The sequence below is a fragment of the Elephas maximus genome, chromosome 13 (assembly GCF_024166365.1).
Source record: "Elephas maximus indicus isolate mEleMax1 chromosome 13, mEleMax1 primary haplotype, whole genome shotgun sequence".
NCBI classification, from domain to species: Eukaryota; Metazoa; Chordata; class Mammalia; order Proboscidea; family Elephantidae; genus Elephas; species Elephas maximus.
Genome location: NC_064831.1, coordinates 26,169,782 through 26,185,222, shown reverse-complemented (window position 1 = coordinate 26,185,222; position 15,441 = coordinate 26,169,782). Strand labels below are relative to the sequence as shown.

Below are 15,441 nucleotides of genomic sequence, written 5' to 3'. Positions count from 1 at the left end.
AAAATCTGAGAAAATCTACAAAAATCTGGTGGAATTAATAACTGACATTAAAAAATAACACATTAGCAGGTTTGAAAGATACAAGATCAATACATAAAATTAATTTTAATTCTAATTTGCTGGTAATGAATAAACATAAACTGAAATTATAAATATTATATAATTTAAAGCAGCCAGAAAAATGTTAAATACTATGGATTAATTTGGGGGGAGAAAGTGTGAAATACTTGTAAACTGAAAACAAAGCTGAGAGGCATTATAAACCCAAACCCAGTGCCGTTGAGTTGATTCCGACTCATAGCAACCCTATAGGACAGAGTAGAACTGCCCGTGAGAGGCATTATAGAAATTTTAAATAACTGGAGAGAGAAACTGTGTTAAAAAAAAAAAAGTGTTAGTGGGTTGGAAATCGCAATATTGTTAAGATGTCAGGTGGCATTTATTTCCAAATTGATGTACAGATTAAATTGAATCCCGACAAAAATTCCAATACCTTTTTTTTTGTTGTTGAAAAAGGCAACTTTCTAAAATTCATATGGGAATTGAAATAAATAAAATAGGCAAAATAGATTTTTAAAAGAATAAAATTTGGATGAGATACACTGTCTAATTTGAAGGTTTATAAAATTATGGCAATCAAGAGTGTTTGGTATTGGTATAAAGATTAATATATATATCAATGGAAGACAATACGAATTTCATAAATAGGTCCACATATACATGGGCAACTGACTTTTTACAAAGGAGCAATAGCAAGTCAATGGATAAAGGACAGTATTTTCAAGAAATGATTCTGAATATGTGAAAAAAATCTAGATTTCACATCACATAAAAAATTAACTCAAGTTATCATAGACCTAAATTTATACCTGTTGTTGTCGTTGTTGTTAGGTGCCTTTGAGTTGGTTCCAAAATTTAGTGATCTTATGTAACAGAACAAAATGTTGCCCAGGTGTGAGTTATCCTCACAATCGTTTTTATGCTTGAGCCCATTGCTGGAGCCACTGTGTCTTGTCGAGAGTCTTCCTCTTTTTCACCAACCCACTACCAAGCACGACGTCCTTTTCCAGGGGTTGGCCCCTCCTGATAATATGTGCAAAGTAAGTGAGACTAGGTCTTGCCATGCTCACTTCTAAAGAGCATTCTGGCTGTACTTCTTCCAAGACAGTTTGTTCTTCTGTCAGTCCGTGGTATATTCAATGTTCTTCACTAACACCATAATTCAAAGGCATCAGTTCTTGTTTGGTCTTCCTTATTCATTGTCTAGCCTTTGCATGCATGAGGCAATTGAAAACATCATGGCTTGATTCAGGCACACCTTATTCCTCAAAGTGATATCTTTGCTTTTAAACACTTTAAAGAGCTGTTTTGCAGCAAATTTTCCCAATGTAATACATCTTTTGATTTCTTGTTTGCTGCTTCCATGGGCATTGATTTGTGCGTCCAAATAAAAGCAAATCCTTGTCAACTACAAACTTTTCTTCTTTTATTGTGATATTGCTTATAGGTGCAGTGGTGAGGATTTTTTTTTTTTTTTTATATTGAGGTATAATCCATACTGAAGACTATAGTCTTTGATTTTCACCAGTAAGTACTACAAGTCCTCTTCACTTTCAGCAAACAAGGTTGTGTTATCTGCATATTACAGGTTGTTAATGGGTCTTCCTCCAAATCTAATGTCTTGTTCTTCTTCATATATGCCAGATTACTGCATTATTTGCTCAGCATACAGATTTACAGCTAAAACTATAAAACTTATAGGAGAAAACTTTTGTGGCTTTGGGTTAGGCAAAGACTTTTTAGATAGGACAATGGAAAAAATGATTTATAAATAAAATTGGATTTAATTAAACTTTAAATTTCTGCTCATTTAAGAACATTCTTAAGATAATTCAAAGATAAGTCAGTGCCTAGGAGAAAATACTTGCAAATCATATATCTCATAACAGGCATGCATTGAGAAGACATGAAGAATTCTCAGATCTCAATAGTAAGAATATTAACAATCTGATGAAATATAATGAGCAGATGATTTAAGCAGATACTTCACCAAGCAAAGATATACAGATGAAAAACAAATACCTTAAAAGATGGTCAACATTATTTGTCATTTATGAAAAGCATCTCAAAACCACAATGAGATAGCACCACACTGCTACAAGAATGACTAAAATAAAATGGATTACACCAAAATTAATGAGGATATGGAAGACATGAAATTCTCACAAGCTGATGCTAGACACATGAGATGGAAGAACTTTGAAGAAGAGTGTTGCAGTTTGTATCCATTCAATCGTCTGTTTTTCCAGTTTACAACACTTTATTTAGCATAAGTTCTAGATTTCTGTTTGTTGGTGGACATATAAATATAATTAAAATACACTCTACCTTCTAGATCACAGACTTCAATAGTTAAACTAAAAAAACTCATGAATGCCAGATTTGAAAAACATAATCCATTTAGTAGCAGTGATTTCCAGAGAAGCCCAGGACAGTTTATGAGATTCACAGCCACAGTAATCACAAAGAGAACTTCTGCCTGCTGCTCCTCAGAGCTTGTTTGACATCTTTGTTCCTCAGGCTGTATATCAGGGGGTTCAACATGGGGATGACGATAGTGTAAAAGATGCACACCACTTTACTCTGATCCATGGTGAAGATAGCACTGGGTTGTGCATACATGAAGAAAACGGTACCAAAAAACAAGCACACCCCAGTTAGGTGGGAGGCACAGGTGGAGAAAGCTTTTTGGCATCCCTGCACAGTATGGATCCTCAGAATTGCTGATATGATGCAGATGTATGAGACCAATACAATCAGGGATGTACTGACAATAATGGAGCCACATAAACCAAGAAGAACCAATTGGTTTATAAATGTATCTGAGCATGAGAGGGACAAGAGTGGAGGTACATCACAGAAAAAGTCATTGATCTCATTGGACCCACAAAAGGGCAATGTGAAAGTCATCATTGTTTGAGTGACAGCATTCACTAAACCCCGTAAGTAGGACCCCACCACCAAGCATACACAGACTTGGTGAGACATACTCACAGATTACTGCAGGGGGTTACAGATGGCGATGTAGCAGTCATAGGCCATAATAGCCAGGAGGAAGGCCTCTGTGGTACCGAAAAGAGACAGAAAGAAAAATTGTGCTGCACACCCATCAAAGGAAACTGTGTGGTCTTTCTGCAAGAAGTTCACCAGAGCCCGAGGTGCAATTGTGGAAGAATAGCAGATGTCCAACAAGGAAAGGCTTTGGAGGAAGACATACATTGGGGTGTGGAGGTGGGAGTACACCTTGATAATTACGATCATGCCAAAGTTCCCAACCACAGATAAGACATGCAAGATCAAAAGATCAGAAATAGTATTGCCTGCATCCCTGGACCCCCTCCGAATCCAAGTAGAACAAACGATGAGACAGCTGAAAAATTCATCATTAAGTACAGCAAAAACAAGAGACAGAGAGACAGAAGAACAAGAAGGAGAAAAAGGAGCAGAAGAAAGATGAGAAAAAGAAGAAGAACGGGAGAAGGCAAGGAAGTGAGAGAGAGAAAAAAAATGTCGCCAGTCAATATTATTTAGTGCTTAAACACATGAAATTATATTTGAGATCTTCACGAGGTATTGAAGAAGTTCTGTCTGTGATCCTGGGTATAATGTTTTGGTCCAATACATTCATGTACTATGAAATGTTTATGCTACTAGGGAAACAAATCAGAAATAAATAGGTATTCATGCATAAATCGTCTGCATCTATTAAGGTATCACTGTATTTTTTTAATTCTAATCACTTCAATAAAACATGGAAAAGGCATCTATGATCTATTTACAGTCATATCTTCACATTCCTGTTTTTTTTTTTTTTTAGTAAATCTCAAAATCAGAGAACAATGATGGACACGAGAACACCCAGTGCATAGCTACTTTGTTAGTTTTGCTCTATAAGAATTATTATTCTTGGCTGGGAATATTGGCAAATTGACTTGATCATGTGTGTAAAATCTATTCATTCCCACTGTTTTCTCACATTGTATTAGTTTCCTATTGCAATTGTAGCAGATTACTACAAATTTAGTAGGATAACATGATAAAGAAAACATATTCAAGGAGTGTATTTAAAATTGATTGACCTATAAATAATGAGGAATTCAATTGAGGGGTGCGAATCCCATTCACAGAAAATTAAGCACTGGATGAAGCAGTGTTTAAGAGGAATGTTCATAATTGCTAGAGAAATGATGACTCGGCTATTGTTGATCTATACAGTTAGCCATGGAAAAGCACACGACAACAACTAAAAAGAGACAACAAGCAAAAGAGCTGAAGCACGCATGCCATCATTTCAAAATGTGTGTGCTTATTTGTGCATTTATCATTTGTAAATTTACAAAAACTCTGTTACTCTGCACAAAGTGGAAATAAACATATGAGGAACAGTAAATAACATAGAATATGACAGGTTTACACAGAGTAAATGCAAAATAAACGTGGATTGACTCTCTCGTCTTATGAACTCTACCCTTGTCCTCTTAAAATTTATACCACTAAAATTCATTACCAGACCTTCAGTTCTTCAGCTCTTCAGAATTTCATAAAACTTTAATTAGTTTGTACTTCTTTTGACTTTTTCTTTTCTTCAGATAACATCTCCAAATATAAATGCGAGGGTATTTTTTGGTTGGTTGTTTTTACATAAGTTTCAGCTTCCAGGACAGGAACAACTGTAATATTTACTTCACTACTCTAACTCGACCAACTAGATTAGCACTTGGCTGAGAGTAGGGATTCAAATAAACTTTCTCAGTGATGCCACTTCACACCACAGACTGGATGTGTTTGATTACACCTTGATTTCATAATGGGCAGAGTATAACATAACTCCTTATTTTGGATATTAATTTTAAAGCCTAAGGAACCTATGTCTTGAATCAAATCACAAAGTCATTCCAACATTAAAAAGCAAAAACAAAAACCAGTTGCTGTCACATTGATTCTGACTCTTGGAGATGCCATGTGTGCAAAGTAGAACTGAGAGCCATAGGGTTTTCAATGGCTGATTTTTTGGAAACAGATGGCCAGGTCTTTCTTTCAAGTTGCCAATGGGTAGGCTCAAACCGCCAACCTTTCAGTTGGCAGCCAAGCGCTTGGCCATTTGTGCCACCCAGACTATTCCAATAGTACAGGAGGGTAAAGTAAGTCATTTTCATATAAAATAGTAGTTGCTGTTTTAAAATTATTACTTATAATAAAATAATCAGGGTGTAGTAATATTATTTTATCTTAAAAGGAAGAATATAATAGACAAGACATAAATGTCCTTGTGAATAAATGAGCTAATAAGTGTTTTCATCTCACCAAAGGCCATCTTTTCCTGGAACTGTCAGTACCACAGAATCTCACATGAGGAAAGAATTCTCACCAAAAATAAATAAATAAATAAAATTATGAATGACATTTTTGTCAGTTATTAATGACATATATAAATTACATATAAGAGAACTTTACAGTCTTAGATCCAAAGGTTTTGGGTGCTTTTCGAGATGCAGCATTTGTGGTTGCACTGTAACACATTGATACATAAAATAAAAGATCAAAAACCCAAGGCCAAAAATAATACCTGATATTTATTGAACAATGATTATAAACTACTCAATCAAAAAACAAAAACAAAAGGCTCCTAATTGGCTTTATTTTACTTAACACTCACAAAAACCCCACATGCTAATACTGGAAAGTTTTACAGAGGAGCATTAAAAACTGTGCCAAGGTCTCCCATGAGTAAGGGGCCAGGTTTTTGGCCTGACTCCGGGGCCTATTCTCATGGCCCCCACATTTACAGGTGTTATACCATATGCTGTTTTATCATAGATTTTCTTGCTCTGTTATTAGCTTTCAGTCCAAAACATTCTCTTTAATCACTAGAACTTCACCATCTTGACAGATAGCATGATGTAGTAAATATTTTGTGAGTGATTGGGCCTGGACCCTAATTCTGACTAGGTAGATAATGAGTTTTGTAAACATGGGAAATAATTACCTAAGTTTCTCTCACTTCTATTTTCTAATATGTGAGACTGAGTCCTCCAAATAGACAAGTGCTGAAGTGCACTCATTGTTAATAGCTAATATTATCTATTTTTCCCTTTGAATGTACAATTGTATCTTATATTGATTCTTTGTATCTATGGAAATAAGGCAAAAAGAATATAATAAAACATTATTTGGAGATGTTGCAATACTTGCAGTTCTTCTTTGGATAAATATCATGAAACACCAACTCTTCAGCTAATGAACAGTTGAAAAATTGAGGCTGTGAAAACTCTGTGATATTATGGAGTGTGCATTGGACTTTTAAGTCACGAAGTATTTTTCTAAGTGGAGTAGTGGTTAAGTGCTACAGCTGCTAACCAAAAGGTTGGCAGTTTGAATCCACCAGGTGCTACTTGGAAACTTAATGGGGCAGTTCTACTCTGTCCTATAGGGTAGCTATGAGTTGGAATCGACTCGACGGCAATGGGCTTGTTTTTTGTTTTTTGTTTTTTGTTTTTTTTTGCTTTATTCTGCCAGTAGTCCAATGAGAAAAGTTGAGCAACGTGTTCTGATGTCTTCCATAATAAAATAGATTGAATAGACTTCCTATGCCAGGCATGATCCCAACTACTGTGCGTGTATTTCCTCATTTAATACTCCTAAAAACTGTATGTGGTAAGTACTATAATTACTGAAAGTGTAATAACTGAGTCAGACAATTTATTCAAGTTTACACTATTATTAAATGATCTGTTGCCGTTGAGTAGATTTTGACTTATAGAGACCTTAAAAGACAGAGCAGAACTGCCCCATAGGGTTTCCAAGGAGCAGCTGGTGGATCTTAACTGCTGACCTTTCCATTAGCTGCTGAGATCTTAACCACTCACCACCAGGGCTCCATTAGTAAAGATGAGAGCCACAAACTTGGCTCAGAGTCCATGCCACAATGTTCTTAAAGGATTCTTTAATATATATACATATTTAAGAGTCAAGTTGAAGCATTTTGAGTATCTATTTCTATGGAGGTACTCCTATTTAAAATTTGCATCAGTCATCCACAATTTAAAAGGTCTAAACAAAAAAAAATTTTTTTTTTTTTTAGACATTGGTCTATGCATTATTAAATGTCCATTTAACAGGTCTCTCCCTGTTGGAGGAATTGGTTTTAGACTTGTGTGTTAAAGGAACATAGTGCTATGGGTGACACACCACAGAGAAACAATGTAAAATAAAAGTTAAAACCAGGGTTTCTGTTGCCAGAGCCCTTGATGCAAACACTTAGTAGCTAAATTCCCTTTGACAAGTGTCTTATTCTTTGTGAAATTTAGTAGCCTGACCTGTCAAATATTATACTGAGACTGTGTGCTTCATTGTTAGGATTAAAAGTGTTTCATACATAAAAGCACTTTGAAGAGTCCCTGGCATACAATAAGCATCATATGAGTATTCTCTCTTTATTAGTAGTAGTTTAATCATTACCCAATACCTTTTTAATTGAGATCTGCTTTTTTCCCAGACCAGTTGGAGCTCATCAGTAAACTGTGACTGATTTAGCTTTCCCACTGAATTTACTAGATTTTAAAAGAACTGAATTGGTCACAGGGACTTTTTGAAAATGTTCTATTTTTTCAATAAAATAAACCTCACCTAAATGTCCTGGGCCTTCTCTTCCTAGATGGTTCACAGTTGGTACCACATCAACTCTGTGATTAGGAATGCCCATGTGAAACTTCCACAGCACAATTTTGCCAGAGAAAGGAGTGGGATTTATAGCACTGCTTCCTTAGAGCTGGTCATCTGAGATTTATTCTCTAAGGTTTTGTTTTAACAAGAGCGTTTTGATTCCCTCAAGAGTTATAACTTGGCAAAGAGACAAAATGAAGTTCCAGACTAAGGAGTGGTTAAGCTTTCATCTACTAACTCAGAGGTCAGCAGTTTGAATCTACCAGCAGATCCTTGGAAACCCTATGGGACAGTTCTACTCTGTATTTAAAATAAAAAAATGAGAGGTACATATTTTATACATATGGTAAATGTATAAATTACACGTATGATATTCAGAGTCTCAGAAACAATGTCTTGTCGAACACATTTAAATGGGTTTAAAATGAATTTTTAAATTTAAGTTATAATGTGATGCCTATCCATAAGATAATAAGTATGCCATAATTATGTTTCAAGGCTGCAAGTTTTAACAGAAAGAGATTCACCTCATATTTTATCTGCTTTTATTCCAGGTTCAAGGTCATTGCTCCAGATCACGAATGCATGAAATCAAAAGTGACAGATATTGGTCGAATTTCTAGCCTTCTGGAGTCCTAATCAAAATCAAGGATAGAAACATATTCTTTAGATATATTCTGTAATATCTTTTAGGTTACATTTTTACTCAGTTGAATTTTCATAGTAAAAAGTAGAAAAAGAAATGGAATTTTTTTGCTTTATATCTTTTTGAATATAATGACAACTAATATATAAACTATCATAATTTTTCAAAATATGCCATGTATTAAATATATATTATATGCAAAAATGTTTACTTCTTTAATCTTTGAAATATTCCTACAGGGCATATTAAAAAAAATTTTTTTAATTTATTTCCCAATTAATATATAAGGGAATTATGAAATTTAGATATTGAAAGAAAACCATTAAGATATCATTCAGAGAGTAATTAGAGAAGTAAGAATTTTAATAAAATGTAAACTAATTCCATGGACTTTGCCATTTGCCCTAATATTCCCTGAAGTCCAGCTGAAATGGTTTGGAGTCCATATAGGAACATAACATGGATTTGATTCTAGTATTCAATTTGGGAGAACTGACATAAACTTTCTTCCCTAGAAATCAAGTACTATGATTCTAAACACATAATTGACATAAAAATATCATCCACAACTTATCAAAAATAACATCCACAACAACATGGGTAAATAAAAACCCTATTTGAAAGTGTTTTCTAATAACAAAATGAACCCAAGGATTCTAATAAACACAGCAAAGGATGGAATATGACAGGAATAAGGAGATAGTTTTGGAACTCTGCCTTCAGAAGATTGCTGTGATGAGAAGAAATATATGTTCACCTAACTACCAGGCATTCTCTTTAGAAAGGAAAATAAGCAAGCTAGATTTCAGTGCACTTTAAAAGTTTCTTTTTCTTAACCATGTGTAAGAAGTCTTAAAAGTGTCTTTAAGACTTAAGAGTAAATATCTGGAGTAACATGAGATAAAATCAGCATTAGACGTAAGCTTTCATACTTCAAAACATACTCTTGAAATATAACGTGTGCTGTATTTATTTTTTAACCAGATTTTATTTATTGTTGTTGTTGAGCAAACACATGGCCCTTTGGCCCCTTCTTCTTTTTGAATGTGTTTGTTTATTGCTATAAATTGACCTCTGAGCACTGCTTTTGCATGTCCCAAAGGTTCCAGCAGGAAATGTTCTCATTCTCATTTGATTCTAGGAATTTCTTTATTTCATTCTTAATTTCTTCTATAACCCAGCAGTTTTTGAACAAGGTGTTTTTCAGTTCCTGTGTGTTTGATTTTTTTCCTTGCTTTTTCCATTATTGATTTCTACTTTTAGATGCTTAGTAAAATTCAATGTTTTGGATTCTGTTAAGGCTTGCTTTATGGCCTAATATGTGGTCTATTCTAGGGAATATTCCACATATGTTGGAAAAGAAAGCATACTTGGCTGCTGTTGGGTGGAGTGTTCTGTATATGTCTATGAGGTCAAGTTGGTTGATTGTGGCATTTAGATCTTCTCTGTCTTTATTGAGTTTCTTTCTGGATGTTCTGTTCTTTACTGAAAGTAATGTGTTGAAATCTACTATTATTGTGGAGCCGTCTCTCTCTTTTCAATGCCGTTAGAGTTTGTTTTATGTATTTTGGAGCGCTGTCATTGGGTGCGTAAATATTAATATGGTTATATCCTCCTGGTATTTGACACTTTTATCATTATTTTGTGTCCTTCCTTATCCTCTGCTGTGGATTTTACTTTAAACTCTATTTTGTCAGAAATTAATATTGCCACTTGTCCTCATTTTGCTTGATTTTTTTTATTGTTGTTTGCTTGATACATTTTTTTCTATCCTTTTTTTAGTTTGTGTCTTTAAGTCTATGGTGAATCTCTTGTAGGCAGTATATAGATGGATTTTTTTTTTTTAATCCATTCTTCCACTTTCTGTCTCTTAATTGGTGCATTTAGTTCATTCACATTTGGTGTAATTATGGATAGGTATGAGTTTAGTGCTGTCATTTTGATGTCTTTTGTGTGTGTGTGTGTGTGTGTGTGTGTTGTTGAGAGTTTCTTTTTCCCCTTAATTTTCTGTGCAGTCATTTTTCTTTATATGTTGTCTTTTCCTCTTTTTCAGTGTTGTTGATTTTGTATTTGCTGAGTCATTATGTTTCTCATGTTTTTTGTTTTGAGCAGTATGATTGTTTCCTTTGAGATTACCTTAATATTTACTGCTATTTTTCTAACATTAAATCAATCTTTATTTCTTTATATTGCCTTGACTTCCTCTCCATATGAAAGCTATATGACTACATTTCTTAGTCCCTCTGTTTTGTTTTAATGTTGTCATCTTTTATATAATGACATCACTGTTTTCCTGTTTTGAACATTTTAGCTTTGAATTGTTTTTGTGATTTCCCTATCTGGGTTGATATCTGGTTGTTCTGTGCTGTGTTCTAGGTTTGGGTTATTATCTGATATTATTGACTTTCTAAGCAGAAGACTCTCTTTACTATTTCTTGTAATTTTGGTTTAGTTTTTGGAAATTCCCTAAACTTCTGTTTATCTGGAAATGTCCTAATTTCACCTGCATATTTGAGAGAGAGTTTTGCTAGATATGTAATCTTGGCTTACAATTTCTTTCCTTCAAGGCTTTATGTATATCATCCCATTGTCTTCTTGCCTTCATTATTTCTGCTGAATAGTCTGAGCTTAGTCTCATTGACTCTCCTTTGCAGGTGGCTTTTGTTTATCCCTAGTTGTTTTTAAAATTCTCTCTTTATCTTTGGTTTTGCAAAGTTTAATTATAATATGTCTTGGTGACTTCTTTTGGGATCGACCTTGTGCATGGTTCAATGAGCATCTTGGATAGATATCATCTTCCACAGTATCTGGTAAGTTTTCTGCCAACGAATCTTACATTTCTCTGTGTATTTTCTGTTATCCTACCCTCTTCTGGTACTCCAGTAACTCTTAATTTATTTCCCTTGATAGTGTCCCACATAATGCTTAGTGTTTCCTCATGTTTTTAAATTCTTCTATCTGATTTTTCCTCGAATATGTTGGTGTCAAGTACTTTAACTTCAATCTCACTAATTCTGACTTCCATTTCTTCAATTCTGCTCTTCTGACTTTCTATTGAATTATCTAATTTTGAAATTTTGTTGTTATTCCACTGAATTTCTGATCGCTCTCTGTGGATTCTTGCAGCCTATTACATTTGTCATTATGCTCTGGTGTAATCTGTTTTAGTTCCTCTAATGTTATGTACTGGTGGCTGTGTACCGCTTGGCTTGCTCTGTGTTTTGCCTGATCTCCTTCCTGATCTCTTAAAGAGTTTTGTATATTAATCTTCTGTTTTCTATCTTCAGTAATTCCAGGAAGTTCTCTTCATCTGCAAAATTTCTTGATTCTTTTTTGGGGAGCTTGCTGAAGCCATCGTGAATCTGTCTCTTTATGTGATTTGATATTGACTGTTGTCTCCAAGCCATCAATAAGTTATTGTATGTACTTATTTTATGTTTGCTTACTGTGTCCTAGCTTCTTGTTTTGTTTTTGGTATGTCCAAGTATGGTGCTCGAGTAAGACAGTTTGATTATTGGCACCTTTGAAGCTCTAACATCCTGTCACCATGTGGTTAGAGCTGTTACTAGGTATGTGATCCCAGGAGTCCATTCACTTTTCGTTTATCAATTCAGCTCAGGTGTCCAGGTAGTCAGTCACCAAATGTGTGGTTCGGACCCTCACCTACAGTCCTAGACCACAAGGGGTGTTTGGTGTAGGCACAGTTATCTGGGTGCAGTAGGGGGTCACGTGCTGAGAAAGGCCGGGGGCTGACAATCGCACCTGAGTGTCTGTGGGGAAAGTGTTTCCCTGTTCCCTAGTGCACTAGGTGGATGAGTTTGCAGCCAGACTACGAGCACCTAGTGCTGTTGGCTGTAAGGACTGTGAAGCACCAATTACTCTTGGGCCCCTGTCGTGGGTGGCTAGATGTTGTGGGTGGAGACACTAGTCCTCAGGCCCCTGATGTGGGTAGGTGAGCACCCTGCTTAATAGGCATAGCGGTGTCATATGTCACAAACTTGCTTCTCCACCATGTAGCTGAAACAGCTGAAGTTAGACTTCAGGTATATGCTCTGTTGTACTGTGCTAATGAAGGCCTATGCTGTTTTAGTGGGCCCACACAGGTCTATGTAGGGGTGAAAGGCTTTCAGAACCTGTGGATTTCTTATGCTTGTGCTTAGAGAAAGGAGCTGTTTCTGCCCTGAGTTCCTGGTTTAGGGGAGCTGGCAGATTATTTTTTTCCCTGTTTGTTAATTTGTTCCCTCTCCAAGGTCAGGAGAATGACTCAGGGCTAGGGAAGTGTCCTTCTTCTGGCCCAGGGGGTGCAGCTGGCTGGGACCCAGTGCAGAGTGGGATAGGAGCACATCAGTAGGAGAAAGATTTTTCCTAAAGGGGTGTTTTTGGATCAGCTCAGTAGGTTAAATGCAGGTGTTTATCTTTTGCCAATTGAGGGCAGCTTCTTGTTTGTTATAGAGGGCTGAGCAGACTTCTCCACTGCTTGTTCTCTCCTGATGTGAAAAATACATCTGGAATGCCGCTGCTTGCCCACTGTTCCTGTGGCAGCGGAATGTACCTGCAGGGTGCTGGTTCCCCCTGGGTCAGGTTTGGCAACTCCTTGCTGCTTCTGATTCATTTCTCCCTCCCTCTGCTACTCAGTCCAATTCCTCAACTTTGCCTTTGATGTTCAGTGCTCCTAGATTTTCAAATATAATCAATTCACTTTTCTGGGGGAGGGGGTGGTCTTTGTTTTAAGAAGGACCACAGGAAATGTCTGACTACTCTGCCATCTTGACCCTGCCTCCTTGTGTCTTCTGAATGCATGCCTGTTATGAGATATATGATTTGCAAATATCTTCTCCTAGGCACTGGCTTATCTTCGGATTGTCTTAAGAATGTTCTTAAATGAACAGAAGTTTAAAGTTTAATTAAACCCAATTTATTTATTTATAAATCATTTTTCTCCATTGTCCTCTCTAAAAAAATCTTTGTCTAACCCAAAGTTGCAAATGTTTTCTCCTACATTTTCTTCTGTAGTTTTAGCTGTAAATCTGAATGCTGAACAAACAGTCCAGTAATCTGGGCTACATGAAGAAGAAAAAGACATTAGATTTGGAGGAAGACTCATTAACATCCTGCAATATGCAGATGACACATCCTTGTTTGCTGAACGTAAAGAAGACTTGAAGCATTTACTGATGAAAATCAGACTATAGCCTTCACTATGGATTATAACTCAACACAGAGAAAACAGAAATTCTCACAACTGAACCTATAAGCAACATCATAATAAATGCAGAAAAGACTGAAGTTGTCAAGGATTTCATTTTACTTGGATCCACAATCAATGCCCATGGAAGAAGCAATCAAGAAATCAAAGGATGTGTTGCATTGGGAAAATTTGCCGCAAAACACTTCTTTAAAGCGTTAAAAAACAAGGATGTCACTTTGAGGAATAAGGTATGCCTGACCCAAGCCATAGTGTTTTCAATTGGCTCATATACATGTGAAGGCTGGACAGTGAATAAGGAAGACCAAAGAAGAACTGATGCCTTTGAATTATGGTGTTGGTGAAGAATATTGAATAGACAATGGACTGCCAGAAGAATGAACAAATTTGTCTTGGAAGAAGCATAGACAGAATGCTCCTTAGAAGTGAGGATGGCAAGACTTTGATTCACTTACTTTGAGCATGTTATCAGGAGGGTCCAGTCTCTGGAGAAGGGCATCATGCTTGGTAAAGGGTCAGCAAAAAACAGGAAGACTCTCAATGAGATGGGCTGACACAGTGGCTCCAACAATGGGCTCAAGCGTAATAAGAATTATGAGGATGACTAAGGCCCAGACAACATTTTGTTCTTTTATATACAAGATCACTCTGCATTGGAACCAACTCTAGGGCACCTAACAACAACAGCAATAGGTGTAAATTTAGGTCTATGATCATTTGAGCTAATTTTTTATGTGTTTCAAGATCTAGATCAAAAAAAATTTTTTTTTTACATATTCAGAACCATTCTTTGAAAAGGCTGTCCTTTATCCATTGAATTGCCATTGCTCCTTTGTAAAAAGTCAGTTGCCAGTGTATATGTGGTACTATTTATGATCTTTTTATGGTCCTCTGTTCATACATTTAACAACCTTTGTACAAGTACCAAACTGTCTTGATTGCCATAATTTTAAAGGCTTTAAATTAGACAGTGTACCTTATCCAACTTTTTTCTTCTTTTGAAAATCTATTTTGGCTATTTTAGTTTTGTTTTTTTTTTAAATTCCCATATGAATTTTAGCAACAGTGTGCCTTTTTCAACAAAAAAAAAATTAGAATTTTTATTGGGATTTGGTTGTATCTGTACATCAACTTGGAAATAAATGCAACGTGAAATCTTAGCAATATTGATATTTCCAACCCACTAACACAGTTTATCTCTCCAGTTATTTGGAACTTCTAAAATGTCTCTCAGCTTTGTTTGTTTTCAGTTTACAAGTATTTCACACTTTCTCCCCCCAAATTAATCCACAGTGTTTAACAGTTAGCTTGCTGTTGTAAATGATATAATCTTTATAATTTCAGATTCTGTTTGCTCATTACCAGCAAATGAGGATTATAATTCATATTTATGTATTGGTCTTGTATCTTTCAAATTTGTTAAAGTCAGCTATTAATTCCAGCAGACTTTTGTAGATTTCATCAGATTTTTTACATAAAGAATCATGTTTTCTAAAGAACAGATTTATTCCTTCCTTTCCAATCTGACGACTTTCTTCTTTTTTATTGATTTTTTTTCTTTTCAGTGGGATTCCTTTTTTTATTTATTTTCTTTGTGCTTTCTGGTGCTGGTTATAACCACTAGTACAATTTTGAATAGAAGCGATGAGAATAAAAACCCTTGTCTTTTTCCTGATCTTGCAGGGGAAATGTTCAATGTTCTAATACTAAACATAATGTTAGCTGCAGGATTTACGAATAAATTCTTCAGGTTGAGGAAGATCCTTTCTATTGCTGTTTTTTTTTTTTTTTTTTTTTTTTCAATTAAGGATGCTTTTTCTGAATCTACTATAATGATCACATATTTTTCTTTTTTAAGTTTGTTAAC

The 15,441-nt window shown here is 35.4% G+C and overlaps 1 pseudogene; it reads right to left on the bottom strand.

The window, feature by feature from the left end:
• Positions 1–2,520: 2,520 nt before the first annotated feature.
• LOC126087712 (olfactory receptor 12-like) lies at positions 2,521–3,446 on the bottom strand (annotated as a pseudogene).
• Positions 3,447–15,441: the final 11,995 nt, after the last annotated feature.